Below are 15,653 nucleotides of genomic sequence, written 5' to 3' on the forward strand. Positions count from 1 at the left end.
CAACATGTCATTGATAAATATTACGGAGATGGTTTACATTATGTTTGTGCAACTGGCCTTCAAAATCAAATATGCATTTTGTGCTTGATGTACATCTTACTTTGGACCAGTTTCATTTAAAGTGTCCAATAACCACATATGACTAGGGGCTAATGGTTTTCTTGAGCTAATCTACTAGGCCTTTACTGAGGTACAATCAGAAAAAATATGTTAAATAACTTAATAACTTATGTTAAATAATTTAAATGACTTAATATCTTATATTAAATAACTTAAATAAGTTGCTCTACAATATACTATATATAATCTAATCTATACTACAAGGGAAACAACACAATTCTTGAATGATCTTTAAAAAAAAAAAAAGTACCCCAACTCCTTCCACAAGGGGGCCTCCTATGGCTACCTTTGTACAAGACTGTCCAACTGGACTTCATCCTGATAATTTGACCCAAGCTGGCCCAACTCTTCACTTTCCTGAGCATAACCTGCTTCCCAATGGCTAGCCAAATCTTGACTCCAGCACTTCCTGAGGCATGGCTTCTTTTTTGCCCTTGGGTTTCTTGAAATATGATGAGAACCTTTAAAAAAAAAATCCTTTATTTTTACTAAGTTGCTTGCAACTCAGGTAATCATAACTAGTAATAAAAAGTGGTATCCAAGTGCAGAGACACTGTGACTCTCACAGACTCAAGGCAAAGGGCATTGCATCTTGCCCATACTGGATTGGGAAGCAATAGACCATGAAATGATGTTGATGTTCACTGTCTTGAGACCAAGACCAATAGATCTCATTAATAAGCTTTAGAGGACGTGGTTACAAAATGTAAGCGTGTCATATCATTGTGTCTAATTCTTCTTGGAAACCCCAGATAGGTGCCGCAGGATAAAGAAACAGGGTTAACCCAGCTGGAAAGAGATAAAGAAAATACCTTTATACCTGTTACCTTAGAGTTCATTGTCAATGTAACACTGGAAGGATTATTTTAAAATCTACATCAGATCATGTCACTTCCTTCCTAAAAATATTCAGATGGCTTCCTGTACTCTCAGATTAAGAGCCAAAATCCTTAAAATGGTCCATAATATCCCACAGGAGCTGACCTTTAAGAACATCTCTGACCGGATGTGAGGGCGATCTGGCTGTGACATCTGTCACCCCATTGATCGCCAGGGTTGATTCGGCTGATCTGGCTGGCTAGGCGGGTGTCCCCTTCCTCCCTCACCGCTCCATGTGCGTCCCTCCCGAAGCTGCGCGCTCGGTCGAAGAGGACGACCATCCCCGATAGAGGAGAGGACCGTTCTTCGGTCAAGGGTATACGAGTAGCTGCGCTCCCCTGCTAGAACCTCCAAACAAGCTCTCAAGAACATCTCTGACCCATTTCCCATTACTCATTCCACACTGGACCCTTCATTATGGCTCACATAGGCCATGTACACTTCTACATTGGGCCCTTTGCAGTAAAGCCCTCTTCCTGAGCCAGTTTTACTTCTTCTCTCACCCTCTTTAACACAGTCCTCAAATGTCACCTTCTCAATTAGGCTGACCCTGACCATTTTCTTAAATTATCACCCTTTGTCATTGGAAGTGCTACCCAACTCTCCTCAGCCTACTCTACTGTTTGTGTGTGTGTGTGTGTGTGTGTTTTTAATATACCACATAATACATGCATTTTTTTTTAATTGTTTATTTGGGTATTCACCAGAAAAACTCTGACCCTGACCTTCATGAGGTCAGGAATTTCTTCTTCATAGATCTATAGCAATGAGTATATATTGATATATACTTGAACCTTGCATTATATGTATCAGGAGCTTATTATATATTCGTTGAATGAGTAAATAATGAACACACACTGCCAGGATTCATTATTTGAAAATACAGACAAAAAAATTAATTGGGAACATTGCCACATTTCAGGGTCAGATTATTGTTTAGTCTCCTTTTCTGTTGCTAAGATCCACACAGTGATTGTGAAAATGTGGAACTATTTAAATTAGATTGGAGATCTCCCTTAGGAGCCAGAGATACTCAAGACAACATGGTCACACCTCCCTTCAGACACCTCCACCTGACTTTGACCACGAGTTGGTGGAAGTCCATGTTGACTTCTATTTCAAAGTCAATTCTAAGAGTAGAACAGAAATGGAGCAAAGGTTTCCTCCCCTATTTTGTCTGTTTCTTTCTTGGTGTCTACCAGTCACAACGTAGAAAAAAAGAAACAAAGAAATATGTAAAAACAGAGATGAGGTCAGCAAACATAGGGGAGTAGGCAACTCCCAATAGCCCATTTTCCCAACAGAAACAGAAAATTCAACCAGAGTTGTCAGAATCAACTTTGTCAGACATCTGGGGGAAAAAAGTTTAAAGAAGTTTACAGCAACCAAGTGGTGGGAAGCTGTGTTGCACAATTACTTGCCCTTGCTTTATGCATGCCACAGCTTGATGGTAGTCCTAAAGACAGTAGCTCATTTTCTCAGTGTGGGGCCCGAGTCCCTGATTCTGGGGGGAGCAGAAGAGACCTTCTTGGCAAAGGATTGTATTTGTCTGTTCTCATCTACCTTAGGGCTGCTTAAAGGGCCAACACAAGCCTTTAGTCTTTGTTTCTCTTCTCTAGGAACTCACTTGGGGTGGAAAAGCACCAGGAATTCCTCAAAAACATCTTAAAGCAAATAAACACCCTATGGTCCCTCAGGTCAAAGATTATGGTTGAGGCATAAAATAGGGCAACAGAGACTCTGGGAACAAAAGCTTGGAAGAAGATTCTTTCACAAATGAGGTCAGTAAAAAGCAAGCACATGTGTTTACTTGGGAATTGAGAGGGCCAGGCATAGGGACAGGGCAGGATCCGTGCTCCAGAAAGACTTGAGAGAACCATCAGCTCTCACCTCTGGCCGATCTCAAAATTCAGAGCAAGCAGAAAGTGAAGGCCAAGGCAGAGCTGTAAATGGTCTGGCTAAGTGTTGGAGGAGGTCCCCAGCCCATAGCCGAAGTGAAAAGACTAGAATAAATTTGTTATCATTGTTACTGTTACCATCATTATCATTATCATCCGTGTTTCTTCTTTGTTTTCCCATTCTTTCCCATTTTTATGGGGGCAAGAGCTTGGCATTCAAGGACATATCTGTCAAAAAAACTGGCTGAACATTAGCTGTTCCTTTAACAGAGACTTCAGAACCATACATGATAAAGAAAATACACTTTATAAAATGAGTCTGCAAAGTCACTACAAAAGCAGCTAGAGTCTACAGCAAGTGATGAAAATGAACCGGAGGCAGATGAGAGAATCTCCTTACCAGAGCTACCACATTATAATACTTAAAATGTTCACTTTTTCACTAAAAATGTATATAGCACACAAAGAAACAAGAATGTATTTCTCTTCACAGAAGAATCTTATAAAAAATACCCCTGAGAAAGCATAGACATTTGACTTGTTAGAGGAAGATTTTAGATCAACTGCCTCAAATATGCTCAAATTGCTAAAGGAAAACATGGACAAAGAGGTCAAGAAAAACCAGAGGATCATGTGTAAACAAATAGAAAATATCAATAAAGGGATAGGAATTATAAAAAGAAACCAAACAGGAATCCCAGAGCTGAAGATTTTAAAACTGAAATGAAAAACTCACTAGGGGTATTTTGGATGATTAATTTTTATGTATCAGTTTGGGCTGAGGGATACCCAGAGAGCTGGGGAAAGATTGTTTCTGGGCTTAAGAGTATGTTCCCAAAAGCGATTAACATTTGAAATCCTAGAATGAGTAAAGAAGATGGTCTTTACCAATGCTGATGGGCATGATCCAGAAGGAAGTGAAAATTGGCTATCTTTGCTTGAGCTGGGACATCCATTTTTTCCTTCCCTTAGACATTAGTGCTCCTGGTCCTCAGGCCTTGTACCATTGCTACCACTCCATTTCTTTAACTTCTTGGTACTTACCCAAGAAAGCATGATCGTAAAGAGACTTACACATGAATATTCACAGCAACTTTATTTGCAATAGAAAAAAAATGTTAGAAAGAAACCATTTAAATGTACATCAGCAGGTGCACAGGAAAATAAGATGGGGTATGTTTATACCATGGAATGCTACTTGACAATATAAGGAAATTAACTATCAATACATGAAAGAATCTTAAATGCTTGCTTACACTGTTGAATAATCCAGGCACCGTAAAGTACATTCTGTATAATATCATTTATGTGAAATTCTATTGCAGGAACACTAATCCATAAAGGGTATGAAAGATCAGTAGTTCCTTGGCTCTTGGAATTGCTAGAGGTGGGAAGGAGTGGAAGAGAGCTGGGAGGAAACATTTTTTAAAAAAGGGGTGGAAATGTTCTTTATCTTAATCGTATTGGTGGTCAGTTCCATGTTGACGATCGTTGAACCTCACCAAACTGCACACACACAATTTAATGGTACACAAAATATACTTAAATGAAGTTGATTAAAAGATACATGGAGGGCGCCTGGGTGGCTCAGTGGGTTAAGCTGCTGCCTTCGGCTTGGGTCATGATCTCAGGGTCCTGGGATCGAGTCCCACATCAGGCTCTCTGCTCAGCAGGGAGCCTGCTTCCTCCTCTCTCTCTCTGCCTGCCTCTCTGCCTACTTGTGATCTCTCTCTGTCAATAAATAAATAAAATCTTTTAAAAAAAAAGATACATGGAAAATCAGACATAGAGAGATTTTTAAAATCACTCATTTTCTTTTGCTCAAGTCAACTAAACCCAACTCTCGTGGACTCATAAGACCTGGGGATAGGAGATTTAAAACAAAACAGAACAAAACAACAACAACAACAACAAAAAGCCTGACCTGCAATTAAGAAAATTAGAGTACTGATTCAGTAGCATCTCTATAGAATCTTTAAGCTATGATGAAAATTTGGTAGCCCATGTGGCAGATGCTTACCCAAGGGAGGACAAGGATTTACTTCCTAGTCAAGGCACTAGCTAGAACATGTTGGAGCATGTTGAAAGTCGGAGCGGAACTGGCAGACTGATCGGACAAAATAGGCTAGCGTTTCCTCTTAGAAGAAGGAAGATTATATAAGGAGACTGTGGTGATCTGTTTGTAATCTATTACGTCTGTTGCTCTTGGCTCATTCTCTCCCTTGAATCTGAATTGGAACTATGGCTAGCTTAATCAATGGAGTGTAGCAGAAGTGATTCAGGTCAATTTCCATGATTGAGCTTCAAGGGTTATACAGCTTTTTTTTCTACTTTGGGACTGTTCCTTCTTGGAAAACAGCTATTATGTAAAATGTATGGTTATTCAGAAACCACCATGCTCTGAGGAGGCTCGGTCTATCCACAGAGAGAGGGAGGAGCCATGGGAAGGACCCAAGACACCAGTGGACCCACATGGAATGGCGGAAATGACCAGCTGAAACTTGTGCATCCCAGACCCACAGACTTATTATTATTTTTTTAAATTAATTTTATTTTTTTCAGTGTTCCAAGGTTCATTGTTTATGCACCACACCCAGTGCTCCATACAATACATGCCCTCCTTAATACCCACCACCAGGCTCACCCATTCCCCTCCCCCAAACCCCTCAGTTTGTTTCTCAGAGTGCACAGTCTCTCATGGTTCATTTCCCCCTCTGATTTCCCCCAACTCACTTCTCCTCTCCTTCTCCCAATGTCCTCCATGTTATTCCTTATGTTCCACAAGTAAGTGAAACCATATGATAATTGACTCTCTCTGCTTGACTTACTTCACTCAGCATAATCTCTTCCAGTCCCGTCCATGTTGATACAAAAGTTGGATATTCATCCTTTCTGATGGAGGCATAATACTCCATTGTATATATGGACCATATCTTCTTTATCCATTCACCTGTTGAAGGGCATCTTGGCTCTTTCCACAGTTTGACAACTATGGCCATTGCTGCTATGAACTTTGGGGTAGAGATGGCCCTTCTTTTGACTACATCTGTAACTTTGGGGTAAATACCCAGTAGTGTAATTACAGGGACAGACCCACAGAATTATGAGAAAATAGAATGGTGTTTATTTAAGTCACCATTTCTTGGGACTCTTTGAAAGGCCATCATAATAAATACCCAAAACTGAATTCAACACCTTGAAATGGTGTGCCACCATAAAAACAAAACAAAACAAAACAAAACAACTAAAATGTGCAATTTGGGGACTGAATGGCAAATAGGTTCCCAAAGGTAAAAGAAGCCCATCATCAGAGGCTAGGAAGGAATAGAAAAACTACAAATAGAGGTTGGAGGAAAAGTAATTCATGTAATAATGGTGACAAAACATTTGGCAATCCTACCTTTGGTCACCTGGAAGATAGGAAATTTAGTCAATGAATCTGTGCATCTAGCTGAGATTTCCATGTTGAGTGTTAAAAGTACAACAGCCTCTTTCTAGCTGTGTTTGATAACAGACGAACAGAGGAAGATGAAATAAAGAATGAACTGTTCTTTTTTTTTTTTTTTTTTGTAAAAGTAGAATCTAAAAATAAAATCAAATCTGAACTTACTAGTTTGGAAAATAGAACTCTTTTTCACTCCCAGCGTTTCCAGTGAGAAAGAGAGTCTTGAAGTAAGAAATGGTCACAGAGCTTGGATCAAATCCAGGGCTCTGGCAGAAAAAGATGGCCTCCAGGTCAGATCAAATCAAGAATGCAGGTGTAAATCCTTTGTTAAGACTTCAGAAAGATTTAATATGGCATCTTGTGGACTAAACCAAAGACAGAAGGACTTCTAAGAATATTAAGAACATGGTATCACAGCTGCTCAAGGGAGAACAAATCCTTTGTCTTGAGGATTTGTGAGGGTGAGTCTTTTGTCTGTTGAAATAAACACTGACACAATCCAGAGGAAATCTGCAGAGTTTTTAATATAATTAAACTGATGGAAACACTACCGGTGTGGACTAAAAGGGACAGGGATAGTTCTAAATGATGACAGGCTTTAGGGCTCTTGACCATCTATACACAGGAAATGGTCTGAGAGGATCCTTAACTACAAACATAGGCTATGCCATCTTTAAAAGAGAGAATGGTAGATGCTATGGAAGGCAAGACCAGCACCTCGTACACCTCTAGTCCTGACCCTGCTCTGGAATCAGGCTCAGCCTGTCACTTGCTTTAGCAAAGTGGAGTGTGTTGGAAGCGATGCCGTGCGGGTCCCAGACCTAACCCTTATAAAGGCTTGGAGGCTACTTCTTTTGTCCTCTCAATAACGTTGAGTCTCCATCGAGCTATGGTCGAGAGCTCATGAAAAGACAAAGTGGAGAGCCCATGTGGAGTGGGAGAGGCTCTGGGGCCACGAAGCAAAGATGGCTGGTGGGGCCGGCTTCCCAGCTCCCAACTGAGCTTCAAACCAAATGCAATCACAGGAGTGAGCACCGGCAAGACCAGGGGAGCCCCGCCTGCACATTATAATCATGGACAAATAAAATAATGGTTGTTTTAAGCCACTAAGTTTTAGTGCATTTGTTAGGAAGCAAGAAGTAACCAGAACAGAAATCATCCTTGTCTGTTTTGGCTGCTCTGATGACTTAAGCAGCTGATCTAAATCATCACAGGAGGGGACAGAGAGAAGAAAGGCACAGAGGATAGCAGCCGGAAGGCAAAACAAACAAACAAACAAACATCTATAAGATTTTCTTGCAGATTCCCAGAGGTAGGTGGGCTAGAGGTCTGGACACTCAGAGTGGATGGGGGTCAAAGACTAGAAATACTATTTTGTAGCAAAGTCACTTTTTATCACTAATCTGGTTCGGTCTGGGACAAAGCGACTCTTCATCTGATAGTGTTATTATAAATGTAAGTCAGTGTTCTTAACTGAGCTCGAAAGAAAAATGTTCAGACAGGTCAGGGGCCTGGGGGATCTCACCCAGCAGAGAGTACCACCGTGCTTGGCCTACTCACGGCTCTGTCGCAGTTCTGGGGCAACAGGCAAGGACCCAGATGGCACTATATCAAATGTCTCGCACATAAATCTGGTGATATGGATGTGGCGTGGGAGGCACGAGAACCGCTGCACAAGGTAGGCATCCTGGGAAGACACTGGAGACCACTTCTCCCCTGCTGGGTTCTATGTCTGGGTCTAGCAGCAACGCACCAATTACTAGACCTGGGGAGCCTCCAGAGTAACTGAATGTAAATGAATGGGGCCTCCCAGGAAATACAAATATGAGCTCATTATTTTGTTTTCCAATCCAGAAAGGAACACACTTTGAAATGGCAGTTTCAGGCAAGAATGAAATAACAATAATAATAATAATATTAATAATAATAATAAAAGTTAGCTCTGCCTAAGTCAATTTTCTGCAAGTGGCAGAATCTGATAGGCCTTCATGAGGTAAAGGAACGTCTACCTGCCTGAAGTACAGCGACCTCCAGAGAATTTTTCCTGAATCCACCAGAACTGGGCCTTTTCCCCCACAGCATTTCTTCAGCATCATTATCCTATGTGGGGGTGGGTGTGGTGAGGGCATTACTGTACCCTTTATGAGGTCTTCACAAATTGTATTAAGAGGTGAGTAATAGGGGTGCCTGGGTGGCTCAGTCGTTAAGTGTCTGCCTTTGGCTCAGGGCATGATTCCAGGGTCCTGGAATCAAGCCCCATGTTGGGCTCTCTGCTCAGCAGAAAGCCTGCTTCTCCCTCTCCCACTCCCCCTGCCTGTGTTCCCTCTCTTCCTGTATGTCTCTCTGTCAAATAAATAAATAAAATCTTAAAAAAAAAAAAAAAGGTGAGTAATAGACGAGGTGAGGTGAAAATGCTTCATTTTAAGCATCTTCAAATTGGCCAATTTCCTTGATCTTTAAAAATATTTGCAAAGCACTGCGGTGATGGAAACATTTTGCTATCTATAAAATTCATAGACTAGATTCATTTTGGGGATGGTTGTGCTATTAGAATATTTTATGGAGGCCATTTCTGAAAGCCTTGGAGAACTGATACTTGGAGAACTTAAGACACGGTGCCAGGGGTGTTTGCTGGGTTGGCTTCTTCGGTTGCTCGTTTGGACTTCTTGCTACAGGAGGCTTTAGTTCATGGAAGGCCCTGCCGAGCTGCGACTTCTTGGTCAAAAGTCACCTTTTTCAGTTAGGTCAACCATTCTATTAATACTAAAACCTGTCCCATAGCCCCCCCCCATTTACTGATTCCCCCTTATTCTGCTCTACTTACAAAGAAGTCCATGAATTATTTCTGTTAACTACAGATGGAATGCCTGTTCTATAAAAGCAGAGGTCTTGTTTTTTTTTTTTCCCTCTTGAAGTATTCATGAGTCTAGCACACTGCCCGCAGCTCAAGAAACATGTGTGGAATGAATAAATACGATAATAAATGCATCTTTGGGAAGGCGCTGTACTTTCTGATACATAACTGTCATCTCAGTGGGAATGATTATTCTTGTCTTCAGGAACTATAACCTATATAACCAAGGATGGTTCCTTGCAAATCTAGTTCATGTTGGATGTGACCGGAGGATGGTTCACTTTTTTACATAATCCCAATGACTAGCGCTATCAGGAGATTTCAGCTTTTGATTTTCAACAAAGAAATGTTCTCCAAGGAGATCCAAACTCTTAGTTTACACAGCACACACCTTCCTAATAGGATTGAACCAGTATGACTCATTCACGCAGTTGTAAAAGATACATTTATTTAAGAGCCTACTGTTCATCAGATACTGGGTTTAGCCAGTGGATGCAGAAGTGAATCAATTGTCAGCATGTGTCCTCAAGGAGCTCACAATCTGTACAAGACAGAGCTGAGAACATTTATACAATAGGGCTCTAGTATTTAGCTTTTGCTACAAAAGAGGCAGGTGCAGAATGCTGACAGAGCACAGAGGAGAGAGCCTGATGCAGAAGAGGTGACAAAGGAACTGGTTTTTGGAGGAAGAACTGGAATTGTCCATGTGATTTGGGTGATGAAAAAGGAGAGTCAAAGAAAAAGCATTATGGGTAGAGCATACCCAAAGGGAGAGGGAACAGGGTGATCAAGGAACATTAGGAGTTTGGAGTGGGATAAATGTTTTGGGGGGATACTGGATAACTTGATTAAATGAGTTATTGACAAAGCCTCCCTGACAAAGAAATGACACAGCTTCTCAGTCTCTGAGACAACTCACCCTACTATGGACACAGCATCTTTGGAAGCAAGATGCCTAGATGTGATGTTGACCTATATGTATATGTTTTCATCCGAGTTGCTCCATGTTCTCAGTTTCATAGGTACCCAAGCATGTCACCTGGTCTAAAAATGATAGCAATAAGCGATACCACCTGGAACAAGCCCATTAGCAAGCTTCCTGTGAATAGATATGTAATTTGTGCAGAAAGATGCACACAGACACACACATTTAAGAAAAGCAATGTTGGTTAAGTCTTTGTCCAATGAAAGCATTGGGAGCGGTTGGTATCTCAATGAAGATGATGCAGAAGGTGATTTAGCTGCAGTATTTTTCACTACAGGTATCACCCGGGTTCTCCAATTTGACCTGCTTGGCTAGAAGATTAAATGTTTCTCTTATATGTTTCCAAATACACCTCTTACTATCTGTTGGACATGATCTGGAGTTTTCAATGGCCGTGGCCTCTACCAGGAATGCTATTCCACCTGATGTCCTCATGGATTTCTCTCTCACCTACTTTAAATCATGACTCAAATGTCACCTTCTCCATAATGTTTGCCTTGAACACACTATTTAAAATTGCTCCCCCATATCCTTCCCTGGGCTCCAACACTCACAAATGCCCTCTCTGCTATTGAATTTTTCCCACAGCAGAGGGTGGGAGGATTCAAATTAGATATTTGCAGTCTTGCTCTGGGACCTGCTGAGGAAGAAGAGAGGAGGAAGTTTAACAGGTAGGGTCTACTTTACAGGCACTTACTTTAATTTAGCTCTCTTTGTGGGCTTTATATTATTAGACTCAATAGAATATATCACGTAAATTGTTCTGGGCTTTACAAAGTTAGAGAAAGTCTGGTAGATAAGAAAGCTCACAAGACTACGTTTAGGAAAGTCAGATTCCAATCCTCATCTCATACAGTCAAGCTGTGTGGGAACTTAGAGTGTCTTGCTCCTACTTTGTACCTGCAAGATGGTAGGCAAAACAACAGTGTCTTGGTTCTTTTCAAATAGATTTATTCTGTGATCTGAATAGCTCCATATACTCCCTGTTGTTGCAGAACAAAGAAGTGGTTGCTCATGAAAACTGTAATCATCAGAAGACAGAAACAAAAGCAGGAGCTGACATTAACTAGGTGTGAGGCTACGCATTCGTAAATCACAAAATGATGTTCACAAAGGGAGCAGGGACCAAAAACATAAGTAGCTGGAAATAGAAAACAGGATGAATGCCAAGAAGGTGAGAAGAAAGGTCAGTTAGGACCATTCAGAAACAAATACAAGGATTCTTGGAATTCGGAGGGAGGGATTTGGAGTCTGGCTTTTCAGTAATCAATCTGTTGAGGACTAAGGTTAAGGCATGTCCTGCTGCCAAAGCCATGTTTTGAGACTCATCCCATAAACGTACCTTCCCACACTGTGAGCCTTCTTTGGGAAATAGGGACCATTTTGCTCTTGTTTTTTTTGTTTTGTCTTGTTTTTTTTGTTTTTTGTTTTTTGTTTTTTTTTTCAGTATCAAAAGCAACAGCAGCTTCTTGCACAGTTTCAAAGGAAACTGGATATCTTCAGACACACCCGTAGGATTCCTGAGAGCAGCTGTCACGGACATCCTACTCCACGTCCTGAGGGCATCATAGTGAACATGAGCCTGCTCTCACTGAAAGGTCAAAAGGGAAATCAATGGAGAGAGTAACTTGAAACAGTGTAGGTTCCCTGTATCTGTGATGTGTTGAAAAAAATTCCTGCCTATCAGCCTCTGCTAAGCTCCATTTCCCTCCCTTTGATTATGTACTGATTTCAAAGGACTAAAGAAGACCCAACCCTTGTAAGAACTAATTTATCCTTATGATACCATGTTATTAATTCTGGCCCAAATGTCATGATTTTTACAAGTTCTTTGAATTATGGTTTACTTTTGCACTGAGGGAAATAAAATTTGTGATTTTTTAAATTTGTTTTCGAAAAAACAAATGGTACCTTACAGCATTTTATTTAGAGCTTAACCTCCAAATTAAGAAGCTGATTAAAAACAAAATAAAACAACAACAAAACCCCCTAAATCTCCTCCTAAATTTCTTGATTTAGATACTAATAGAGTAAATTGGATCTCTGACTTTCTGGATTATATCGTGTTAGAACAACTTTTAAGACTGGGAACATGACTAACTATTAAACATCATAATAGTAGCTGGGTAAGAACTGTGATCATAATAATAGCAAAGGAGAAGATGAAAAATTACAAGAAATGAGATTCAAGTACTTCCATAACAACAACAAGAAAATGGTCATTATAGAATGTTTACAAAATATGTACTTACTTTGAAATTGAAAAAAAAAATAGATAAAACAGCCTGCTTAATAGCTCGAGGATGAAAAACAAAGCAATTTGTCCAGCTACAGTCTTAAATATTAATGCCAATTAGAACAATAAATATATATGAAAACTTCAAGAAGGCAGGAAAATCTGTTTTTAGAAGCACACTCATTAATTATTGAAGTAGAAAAATGACAATTAACTCTTCAAATGATGACTCCCCCCTCGTTCCCCCTCCAAAAAAAAAAAAAAAAAAGGTGGGGAGCTATGATAAAATTAAAAAGATAAAATCTGAGATTAATATATTAGAAAACTGAGAAAATTAAAAAGATAAATAAATGTAAGAACTAGTTTTTTTTCCCCATAAACTCTAATAATAATCAAATTTCTTGTAAAGGTAATCAAGCAAATATCAGGAAATTAAAAATAAGAACTCTATACCACCAAGGGGGCACAGATATGGGAGAGATTAAAAATTTAGAAGAGTAATACAGTCTAATTGTATGGATACCATTGAAAAATCTATACAAAATGGGCTATTGTCTGTGCTTTGTCTCAAAATAGGAGAGGTATGATAATAAATTTATTAAAAAGGAAGAAATTAAACATGTAATTAACTACCCCCCAAACTCTGGGTCCAGAGTTAAGTTTGATAAAAATAAAAAAAGAAGAAATTATGTCCACGCCTTCTAAATCTTTCTCTATTGTGGAAAGCAGTTTCTCTCCTCAATTAAGTTTATAAATCAGGTATAATTTTCATAAGAAATCATGAAGATAACTCAAGAAATCTAGAAACTTTTTTTAAGAACAGAAATATATTAATAAAACATTAATAATTCTAAATAAACAGTAAGATAATAACATAAAATTAATGTTTATACAAGAATGTGAGACTATCCAACTTAAGAAATATATTGATATAATATATCACTTTAATAAGCAAAGAAGGGAAAATATTAATAGATGTTAAAAATAATTTGAAGAAAATCTATATTTCTTTTTTTTTAAATTTTATTTATTTATTTGACAGAGAGAGAGAGAGAGAGATAGCAAGGGAGAGAGCACAAATAGGGGGAGCAGCAGGCTGAGGTAGAGGGAGAAGCAGGTTTCCCACTGAGCAAGGAGCCTGATGTGGGGCCCAATCCCAGGATCCTGGGATTGTGATCCGAGCTGAAGGCAGATGCTTAAGCACTGAGCCACCCAGGTGTCCCAAAAAATCTATATTTCTTTACATTCAAGAACATTTAAAGAAAAGCTTTGAACAAACTGTAGATAGAAAGATACTAACTCTACATGATGAAGATTTCAAAACCAATAGCTAGTATCAATAAAATTAAATAATGGAAAATTTTTATCACATGTATACTATAATAAATAATATGCAATATTTTATAATATATTCTTTCTATAAAACATATCTTTAAACTTATCATCATATTATATTTAAGGTTTCCCTCAAAGTTCCAACCAGTAAAATAGTAAAAAGGAAGAAATAAGAGTATTAATTAGAAAAAGGAAGATTTAAAAAAAATAAAAATTTTGAGAATTTAGTAATTGGATTACATACAAAGTAGATACATAAAAGTAAAGAGTTTTCCTTTATAGCAACAATAACAGGTCAAATCACCAGGCACGTAAAGAAAACCTGCGTGTGCATGTGCGTGCGCGCGCGCACACACACACACACACACACACACTCATTAGAAACAGACCAATTGAACCTGAAAGTAAAATAAATTATTTAGGTAACAGAAAAGACATTTAAAGGATTTTTTTCATCAGAAGGATTAAAGAAGAAATTATAGAAAAATATGATTTAATATTATGTCACAAAATAGTAGTTCTCAGAGAAAATAAAACTATGTCATTTAGGTAAAAGTTAATTTGGAAGATGTGTAAATATATTTTTGTTAGAAGTTTAGAATTTTGGGCAAAACAAAAATGATGGAATAAAACTAAGTGTAAGAATTAACCAGGTGAGGGGCACATGGGTGGCTCAGTCAGTTAGGTGGCTGCCTTAAGATCAGGTCATGATCTCAGGGTCCTGGGACTGAGCCCTGAGTCAGGCTCCCTGCTCAGCGGGGAGTCTGTTTCTCCCTTTCCCTCTGCACCTCCCCCTGCTCATTCTCTCTCTCTCTCTCTTTCTCTCATATTAATAAATAAAATCTAAAAAATAATAATAATAACTAGGAGCACAACAAGCATTTAATAGGAGTTTATAATAAAGAAAATAAAAAAGGGCACCTGGGTGGCTCAGTTGGTTGAACATCTGCCTCCTGATTTCAGGGTCCTATGATCCAGATCCTTGTAAGGTTCCCCACTCAGCGGGGAGTCTGCTTTTCCCTTTCCCTCTGCCACTCCCCCTACCTCCTATGGGCATTCTCTTTCTTTCAAGTAAATAAGTAAAACCTTTTTTTTAAGAAAAAAGAAAAGAAAGACATGTGAATGGAGGATATAATCAGTAATCTAAAGGAATAAATGTTACCAGAATTTAAGAACAAAGGAGTCTTCATATGGCAAGAACCCAACAAGTGTCAAGTCAGATGAATGAAAGAAACCACATCTCTGCAAAAAAAAAGAAAAAGAAAAAGAAAAGAGAGAGAGAGAAAAGAGGGCTTCCAAAGTGCCAGAGATTAATAAAACAAAGAAACAAACAAACAAAAAGCAAGGCAAAACAAAACAAAACATTGTTCCTCACAAAGGAAAAATAAAAAGAAGTCAAAAGCTTCAGCCCTCTGTTCAGCAACACTCAATGCCAAGAAAACAATGAAGTAATGTTTTCAAAGCTTTGAGGGAAAATAACTTTGTACTTAGAATTCTACATCTATCAAAAGTATGTCAAGTGTGAATACAAATTTAAAATGTGTTTGAATGTATAAGAACTGGAAAAAGTTATTTCCCATGTACTGCTTCTCAGGGAAAAATATCTTAAGGTAATGCTTCAGCCAATGAGAACAAAACCTAGAAGGAATGAGAACAAACCAAACTTGGAATCAAATCACAATGCAGTTACATCACAAGTGCATCACAGTACTTCAAATTGGGCTTGTGGGGAAAAAAAAATAGGCCAATCTAAAAGAGGAAATAAATTGGCCCTGAAAATGATGTCCCCAATAAGAAAGTGGTTTTTATTTTAAAAGTAGTTTGAAGAAGCCGAATGACTAACAGACACATTTTTATCTGCTAACCACCACAACAAAGAGAACGATAACAAAATAAGTGGA

The sequence above is a fragment of the Neovison vison genome, chromosome 13 (assembly GCF_020171115.1).
Source record: "Neovison vison isolate M4711 chromosome 13, ASM_NN_V1, whole genome shotgun sequence".
NCBI classification, from domain to species: Eukaryota; Metazoa; Chordata; class Mammalia; order Carnivora; family Mustelidae; genus Neogale; species Neogale vison.